Source organism: Anopheles arabiensis, assembly GCF_016920715.1.
Source record: "Anopheles arabiensis isolate DONGOLA chromosome X unlocalized genomic scaffold, AaraD3 X_pericentromeric_contig0003, whole genome shotgun sequence".
NCBI classification, from domain to species: Eukaryota; Metazoa; Arthropoda; class Insecta; order Diptera; family Culicidae; genus Anopheles; species Anopheles arabiensis.
Window position 1 is genome coordinate 1,105,001 of NW_024412081.1, and position 10,000 is coordinate 1,115,000.

Below are 10,000 nucleotides of genomic sequence, written 5' to 3' on the forward strand. Positions count from 1 at the left end.
GACGAACTTAAAATTGTTCCACGACCAATGTCTGCGACGTTTAGTATTCAAGATATGGCCCGCCCTAGGTCTGACCTGGCATTTTCGTGAAAATTTAAAGCATGGCCATAGGGACGGGTGAAATTGCTATTTTGAAGCAAAAACCACCTCACTTTAAATGGCCATAACTTTTCAAAAACAAGAGCTAGGGTGCGTTCCTTACACGTTTTGAGGTGTTTTAGCGAAAAACATGTTTTGAGCCACACGAGCTCTCCGGCCCGTTCGGTGCACATTTTTGAAAAAGCTAGGAGCTGCCCCTAGGTTCGGGGTGTCACAAAATATTGAAAAGTGGTCAAAAAACCGCTATCCAGAATCGGATGTAGAATCATTAGACGAACTTAAAATTGTTCCACGACCAATGTCTGCGACGTTTAGTATTCAAGATATGGCCCGCCCTAGGTCTGACCTGGCATTTTCGTGAAAATTTAAAGCATGGCCATAGGGACGGGTGAAATTGCTATTTTGAAGCAAAAACCACCTCACTTTAAATGGCCATAACTTTTCAAAAACAAGAGCTAGGGTGCGTTCTTTACACGTTTTGAGGTGTTTTAGCGAAAAACATGTTTTGAGCCACACGAGCTCTCCGGCCCGTTCGGTGCACATTTTTGAAAAAGCTAGGAGCTGCCCCTAGGTTCGGGGTGTCACAAAATATTGAAAAGTGGTCAAAAACCGCTATCCAGAATCGGATGTAGAATCATTAGACGAACTTAAAATTGTTCCACGACCAATGTCTGCGACGTTTAGTATTCAAGATATGGCCCGCCCTAGGTCTGACCTGGCATTTTCGTGAAAATTTAAAGCATGGCCATAGGGACGGGTAAAATAGCTATTTTGAAGCAAAACCCGTCTGACTTTAAATGGCCATAACTTTTGAAAAACAAGAGCTAGGGTGCGTTCCTTACACGTTTTGAGGTGTTTTAGCGAAAAACATGTTTTGAGCCACACGAGCTCTCCGGCCCGTTCGGTGCACATTTTTGAAAAAGCTAGGAGCTGCCCCTAGGTTCGGGGTGTCACAAAATATTGAAAAGTGGTCAAAAACCGCTATCCAGAATCGGATGTAGAATCATTAGACGAACTTAAAATTGTTCTACGACCAATGTCTGCGACGTTTAGTATTCAAGATATGGCCCGCCCTAGGTCTGACCTGGCATTTTCGTGAAAATTTAAAGCATGGCCATAGGGACGGGTAAAATAGCTATTTTGAAGCAAAACCCGTCTGACTTTAAATGGCCATAACTTTTGAAAAACAAGAGCTAGGGTGCGTTCCTTACACGTTTTGAGGTGTTTTAGCGAAAAACATGTTTTGAGCCACACGAGCTCTCCGGCCCGTTCGGTGCACATTTTTGAAAAAGCTAGGAGCTGCCCCTAGGTTCGGGGTGTCACAAAATATTGAAAAGTGGTCAAAAACCGCTATCCAGAATCGGATGTAGAATCATTAGACGAACTTAAAATTGTTCTACGACCAATGTCTGCGACGTTTAGTATTCAAGATATGGCCCGCCCTAGGTCTGACCTGGCATTTTCGTGAAAATTTAAAGCATGGCCATAGGGACGGGTAAAATAGCTATTTTGAAGCAAAACCCGTCTGACTTTAAATGGCCATAACTTTTGAAAAACAAGAGCTAGGGTGCGTTCCTTACACGTTTTGAGGTGTTTTAGCGAAAAACATGTTTTGAGCCACACGAGCTCTCCGGCCCGTTCGGTGCACATTTTTGAAAAAGCTAGGAGCTGCCCCTAGGTTCGGGGTGTCACAAAATATTGAAAAGTGGTCAAAAAACCGCTATCCAGAATCGGATGTAGAATCATTAGACGAACTTAAAATTGTTCCACGACCAATGTCTGCGACGTTTAGTATTCAAGATATGGCCCGCCCTAGGTCTGACCTGGCATTTTCGTGAAAATTTAAAGCATGGCCATAGGGACGGGTGAAATTGCTATTTTGAAGCAAAACCCACCTCACTTTAAATGGCCATAACTTTTCAAAAACAAGAGCTAGGGTGCGTTCCTTACACGTTTTGAGGTGTTTTAGCGAAAAACATGTTTTGAGCCACACGAGCTCTCCGGCCCGTTCGGTGCACATTTTTGAAAAAGCTAGGAGCTGCCCCTAGGTTCGGGGTGTCACAAAATATTGAAAAGTGGTCAAAAACCGCTATCCAGAATCGGATGTAGAATCATTAGACGAACTTAAAATTGTTCTACGACCAATGTCTGCGACGTTTAGTATTCAAGATATGGCCCGCCCTAGGTCTGACCTGGCATTTTCGTGAAAATTTAAAGCATGGCCATAGGGACGGGTGAAATTGCTATTTTGAAGCAAAAACCACCTCACTTTAAATGGCCATAACTTTTCAAAAACAAGAGCTAGGGTGCGTTCTTTACACGTTTTGAGGTGTTTTAGCGAAAAACATGTTTTGAGCCACACGAGCTCTCCGGCCCGTTCGGTGCACATTTTTGAAAAAAGCTAGGAGCTGCCCCTAGGTTCGGGGTGTCACAAAATATTGAAAAGTGGTCAAAAACCGCTATCCAGAATCGGATGTAGAATCATTAGACGAACTTAAAATTGTTCCACGACCAATGTCTGCGACGTTTAGTATTCAAGATATGGCCCGCCCTAGGTCTGACCTGGCATTTTCGTGAAAATTTAAAGCATGGCCATAGGGACGGGTAAAATAGCTATTTTGAAGCAAAAACCGTCTGACTTTAAATGGCCATAACTTTTGAAAAACAAGAGCTAGGGTGCGTTCCTTACACGTTTTGAGGTGTTTTAGCGAAAAACATGTTTTGAGCCACACGAGCTCTCCGGCCCGTTCGGTGCACATTTTTGAAAAAAGCTAGGAGCTGCCCCTAGGTTCGGGGTGTCACAAAATATTGAAAAGTGGTCAAAAACCGCTATCCAGAATCGGATGTAGAATCATTAGACGAACTTAAAATTGTTCTACGACCAATGTCTGCGACGTTTAGTATTCAAGATATGGCCCGCCCTAGGTCTGACCTGGCATTTTCGTGAAAATTTAAAGCATGGCCATAGGGACGGGTAAAATAGCTATTTTGAAGCAAAACCCGTCTGACTTTAAATGGCCATAACTTTTGAAAAACAAGAGCTAGGGTGCGTTCCTTACACGTTTTGAGGTGTTTTAGCGAAAAACATGTTTTGAGCCACACGAGCTCTCCGGCCCGTTCGGTGCACATTTTTGAAAAAAGCTAGGAGCTGCCCCTAGGTTCGGGGTGTCACAAAATATTGAAAAGTGGTCAAAAACCGCTATCCAGAATCGGATGTAGAATCATTAGACGAACTTAAAATTGTTCTACGACCAATGTCTGCGACGTTTAGTATTCAAGATATGGCCCGCCCTAGGTCTGACCTGGCATTTTCGTGAAAATTTAAAGCATGGCCATAGGGACGGGTAAAATAGCTATTTTGAAGCAAAACCCGTCTGACTTTAAATGGCCATAACTTTTGAAAAACAAGAGCTAGGGTGCGTTCCTTACACGTTTTGAGGTGTTTTAGCGAAAAACATGTTTTGAGCCACACGAGCTCTCCGGCCCGTTCGGTGCACATTTTTGAAAAAAGCTAGGAGCTGCCCCTAGGTTCGGGGTGTCACAAAATATTGAAAAGTGGTCAAAAACCGCTATCCAGAATCGGATGTAGAATCATTAGACGAACTTAAAATTGTTCTACGACCAATGTCTGCGACGTTTAGTATTCAAGATATGGCCCGCCCTAGGTCTGACCTGGCATTTTCGTGAAAATTTAAAGCATGGCCATAGGGACGGGTGAAATTGCTATTTTGAAGCAAAAACCACCTCACTTTAAATGGCCATAACTTTTCAAAAACAAGAGCTAGGGTGCGTTCTTTACACGTTTTGAGGTGTTTTAGCGAAAAACATGTTTTGAGCCACACGAGCTCTCCGGCCCGTTCGGTGCACATTTTTGAAAAAAGCTAGGAGCTGCCCCTAGGTTCGGGGTGTCACAAAATATTGAAAAGTGGTCAAAAACCGCTATCCAGAATCGGATGTAGAATCATTAGACGAACTTAAAATTGTTCCACGACCAATGTCTGCGACGTTTAGTATTCAAGATATGGCCCGCCCTAGGTCTGACCTGGCATTTTCGTGAAAATTTAAAGCATGGCCATAGGGACGGGTAAAATAGCTATTTTGAAGCAAAACCCGTCTGACTTTAAATGGCCATAACTTTTGAAAAACAAGAGCTAGGGTGCGTTCCTTACACGTTTTGAGGTGTTTTAGCGAAAAACATGTTTTGAGCCACACGAGCTCTCCGGCCCGTTCGGTGCACATTTTTGAAAAAAGCTAGGGAGCTGCCCCTAGGTTCGGGGTGTCACAAAATATTGAAAAGTGGTCAAAAAACCGCTATCCAGAATCGGATGTAGAATCATTAGACGAACTTAAAATTGTTCTACGACCAATGTCTGCGACGTTTAGTATTCAAGATATGGCCCGCCCTAGGTCTGACCTGGCATTTTCGTGAAAATTTAAAGCATGGCCATAGGGACGGGTGAAATTGCTATTTTGAAGCAAAAACCACCTCACTTTAAATGGCCATAACTTTTCAAAAACAAGAGCTAGGGTGCGTTCCTTACACGTTTTGAGGTGTTTTAGCGAAAAACATGTTTTGAGCCACACGAGCTCTCCGGCCCGTTCGGTGCACATTTTTGAAAAAGCTAGGAGCTGCCCCTAGGTTCGGGGTGTCACAAAATATTGAAAAGTGGTCAAAAAACCGCTATCCAGAATCGGATGTAGAATCATTAGACGAACTTAAAATTGTTCCACGACCAATGTCTGCGACGTTTAGTATTCAAGATATGGCCCGCCCTAGGTCTGACCTGGCATTTTCGTGAAAATTTAAAGCATGGCCATAGGGACGGGTGAAATTGCTATTTTGAAGCAAAAACCACCTCACTTTAAATGGCCATAACTTTTCAAAAACAAGAGCTAGGGTGCGTTCTTTACACGTTTTGAGGTGTTTTAGCGAAAAACATGTTTTGAGCCACACGAGCTCTCCGGCCCGTTCGGTGCACATTTTTGAAAAAAGCTAGGAGCTGCCCCTAGGTTCGGGGTGTCACAAAATATTGAAAAGTGGTCAAAAACCGCTATCCAGAATCGGATGTAGAATCATTAGACGAACTTAAAATTGTTCCACGACCAATGTCTGCGACGTTTAGTATTCAAGATATGGCCCGCCCTAGGTCTGACCTGGCATTTTCGTGAAAATTTAAAGCATGGCCATAGGGACGGGTAAAATAGCTATTTTGAAGCAAAACCCGTCTGACTTTAAATGGCCATAACTTTTGAAAAACAAGAGCTAGGGTGCGTTCCTTACACGTTTTGAGGTGTTTTAGCGAAAAACATGTTTTGAGCCACACGAGCTCTCCGGCCCGTTCGGTGCACATTTTTGAAAAAAGCTAGGAGCTGCCCCTAGGTTCGGGGTGTCACAAAATATTGAAAAGTGGTCAAAAACCGCTATCCAGAATCGGATGTAGAATCATTAGACGAACTTAAAATTGTTCTACGACCAATGTCTGCGACGTTTAGTATTCAAGATATGGCCCGCCCTAGGTCTGACCTGGCATTTTCGTGAAAATTTAAAGCATGGCCATAGGGACGGGTAAAATAGCTATTTTGAAGCAAAACCCGTCTGACTTTAAATGGCCATAACTTTTGAAAAACAAGAGCTAGGGTGCGTTCCTTACACGTTTTGAGGTGTTTTAGCGAAAAACATGTTTTGAGCCACACGAGCTCTCCGGCCCGTTCGGTGCACATTTTTGAAAAAAGCTAGGAGCTGCCCCTAGGTTCGGGGTGTCACAAAATATTGAAAAGTGGTCAAAAACCGCTATCCAGAATCGGATGTAGAATCATTAGACGAACTTAAAATTGTTCTACGACCAATGTCTGCGACGTTTAGTATTCAAGATATGGCCCGCCCTAGGTCTGACCTGGCATTTTCGTGAAAATTTAAAGCATGGCCATAGGGACGGGTAAAATAGCTATTTTGAAGCAAAAACCGTCTGACTTTAAATGGCCATAACTTTTCAAAAACAAGAGCTAGGGTGCGTTCCTTACACGTTTTGAGGTGTTTTAGCGAAAAACATGTTTTGAGCCACACGAGCTCTCCGGCCCGTTCGGTGCACATTTTTGAAAAAGCTAGGAGCTGCCCCTAGGTTCGGGGTGTCACAAAATATTGAAAAGTGGTCAAAAACCGCTATCCAGAATCGGATGTAGAATCATTAGACGAACTTAAAATTGTTCTACGACCAATGTCTGCGACGTTTAGTATTCAAGATATGGCCCGCCCTAGGTCTGACCTGGCATTTTCGTGAAAATTTAAAGCATGGCCATAGGGACGGGTAAAATAGCTATTTTGAAGCAAAACCCGTCTGACTTTAAATGGCCATAACTTTTGAAAAACAAGAGCTAGGGTGCGTTCCTTACACGTTTTGAGGTGTTTTAGCGAAAAACATGTTTTGAGCCACACGAGCTCTCCGGCCCGTTCGGTGCACATTTTTGAAAAAGCTAGGAGCTGCCCCTAGGTTCGGGGTGTCACAAAATATTGAAAAGTGGTCAAAAACCGCTATCCAGAATCGGATGTAGAATCATTAGACGAACTTAAAATTGTTCTACGACCAATGTCTGCGACGTTTAGTATTCAAGATATGGCCCGCCCTAGGTCTGACCTGGCATTTTCGTGAAAATTTAAAGCATGGCCATAGGGACGGGTGAAATTGCTATTTTGAAGCAAAACCACCTCACTTTAAATGGCCATAACTTTTCAAAAACAAGAGCTAGGGTGCGTTCCTTACACGTTTTGAGGTGTTTTAGCGAAAAACATGTTTTGAGCCACACGAGCTCTCCGGCCCGTTCGGTGCACATTTTTGAAAAAGCTAGGAGCTGCCCCTAGGTTCGGGGTGTCACAAAATATTGAAAAGTGGTCAAAAACCGCTATCCAGAATCGGATGTAGAATCATTAGACGAACTTAAAATTGTTCCACGACCAATGTCTGCGACGTTTAGTATTCAAGATATGGCCCGCCCTAGGTCTGACCTGGCATTTTCGTGAAAATTTAAAGCATGGCCATAGGGACGGGTGAAATTGCTATTTTGAAGCAAAAACCACCTCACTTTAAATGGCCATAACTTTTCAAAAACAAGAGCTAGGGTGCGTTCTTTACACGTTTTGAGGTGTTTTAGCGAAAAACATGTTTTGAGCCACACGAGCTCTCCGGCCCGTTCGGTGCACATTTTTGAAAAAGCTAGGAGCTGCCCCTAGGTTCGGGGTGTCACAAAATATTGAAAAGTGGTCAAAAAACCGCTATCCAGAATCGGATGTAGAATCATTAGACGAACTTAAAATTGTTCCACGACCAATGTCTGCGACGTTTAGTATTCAAGATATGGCCCGCCCTAGGTCTGACCTGGCATTTTCGTGAAAATTTAAAGCATGGCCATAGGGACGGGTAAAATAGCTATTTTGAAGCAAAAACCCGTCTGACTTTAAATGGCCATAACTTTTGAAAAACAAGAGCTAGGGTGCGTTCCTTACACGTTTTGAGGTGTTTTAGCGAAAAACATGTTTTGAGCCACACGAGCTCTCCGGCCCGTTCGGTGCACATTTTTGAAAAAAGCTAGGAGCTGCCCCTAGGTTCGGGGTGTCACAAAATATTGAAAAGTGGTCAAAAACCGCTATCCAGAATCGGATGTAGAATCATTAGACGAACTTAAAATTGTTCTACGACCAATGTCTGCGACGTTTAGTATTCAAGATATGGCCCGCCCTAGGTCTGACCTGGCATTTTCGTGAAAATTTAAAGCATGGCCATAGGGACGGGTAAAATAGCTATTTTGAAGCAAAACCCGTCTGACTTTAAATGGCCATAACTTTTGAAAAACAAGAGCTAGGGTGCGTTCCTTACACGTTTTGAGGTGTTTTAGCGAAAAACATGTTTTGAGCCACACGAGCTCTCCGGCCCGTTCGGTGCACATTTTTGAAAAAGCTAGGAGCTGCCCCTAGGTTCGGGGTGTCACAAAATATTGAAAAGTGGTCAAAAACCGCTATCCAGAATCGGATGTAGAATCATTAGACGAACTTAAAATTGTTCTACGACCAATGTCTGCGACGTTTAGTATTCAAGATATGGCCCGCCCTAGGTCTGACCTGGCATTTTCGTGAAAATTTAAAGCATGGCCATAGGGACGGGTGAAATTGCTATTTTGAAGCAAAAACCACCTCACTTTAAATGGCCATAACTTTTCAAAAACAAGAGCTAGGGTGCGTTCTTTACACGTTTTGAGGTGTTTTAGCGAAAAACATGTTTTGAGCCACACGAGCTCTCCGGCCCGTTCGGTGCACATTTTTGAAAAAAGCTAGGAGCTGCCCTAGGTTCGGGGTGTCACAAAATATTGAAAAGTGGTCAAAAAACCGCTATCCAGAATCGGATGTAGAATCATTAGACGAACTTAAAATTGTTCCACGACCAATGTCTGCGACGTTTAGTATTCAAGATATGGCCCGCCCTAGGTCTGACCTGGCATTTTCGTGAAAATTTAAAGCATGGCCATAGGGACGGGTAAAATAGCTATTTTGAAGCAAAAACCCGTCTGACTTTAAATGGCCATAACTTTTGAAAAACAAGAGCTAGGGTGCGTTCCTTACACGTTTTGAGGTGTTTTAGCGAAAAACATGTTTTGAGCCACACGAGCTCTCCGGCCCGTTCGGTGCACATTTTTGAAAAAGCTAGGAGCTGCCCCTAGGTTCGGGGTGTCACAAAATATTGAAAAGTGGTCAAAAACCGCTATCCAGAATCGGATGTAGAATCATTAGACGAACTTAAAATTGTTCTACGACCAATGTCTGCGACGTTTAGTATTCAAGATATGGCCCGCCCTAGGTCTGACCTGGCATTTTCGTGAAAATTTAAAGCATGGCCATAGGGACGGGTGAAATTGCTATTTTGAAGCAAAAACCACCTCACTTTAAATGGCCATAACTTTTCAAAAACAAGAGCTAGGGTGCGTTCCTTACACGTTTTGAGGTGTTTTAGCGAAAAACATGTTTTGAGCCACACGAGCTCTCCGGCCCGTTCGGTGCACATTTTTGAAAAAAGCTAGGAGCTGCCCCTAGGTTCGGGGTGTCACAAAATATTGAAAAGTGGTCAAAAACCGCTATCCAGAATCGGATGTAGAATCATTAGACGAACTTAAAATTGTTCTACAACCCCCAGTCCGACGCCTCGTATTCGAGATATAGCACTTTGTAGGTCTGACCGAGCAAATTTGTACTGAAATGTATGGCGGACATGTTATTCATTAAACAACATTAACTTGCATCGTGCCCTACTTCATCGGCACAGCTACTATCGACTATCTATTGTTGAAATGGATTGAGTTTGACCATTTTAGCTCTTTTCTTATGCCGTGCACCAACAGTGTGTACCGATCAGGGAAAGTACACTACTTACGCGTTCATGGATGTATATGTTGGTACAAGTTGCCGGTCGGAATAGCAGTGCACCAAAACTGTGTACCGATCAGGGAAAGTACAAGACGGAGGGCGCAGCCCGAGCGTACGCGTTCATAGATGTCCATGTTGGTACAACCTACATGTACGTACCTTGTTTTTGTATCAAAAGTTCCAATAAAGTGTTTGTATGCTTAAAATGCTTATCTCAACCGGTCACCTTTTGGCCTGCCCTTTTATAGACAGAAACCTAGAACGATACTCGCGATGTTTGTGTTTTTCCATTCGCCCGGGACGACGAAATGAGCTCTGTGCACATCGTGTAGAAAACTGTCTCCTCCTCGTATGTTTTTGTCCCTCCACGCATATAATCACCCACATTTGTGTTCAACACGGACGGCGCAGCCCGAGCGAACGCGTTAATGTTTATGTTTGTGCACACTAAAGTTACAATCCTAGGATTTGGTTATTGCGTCGCAGTGCCCGACC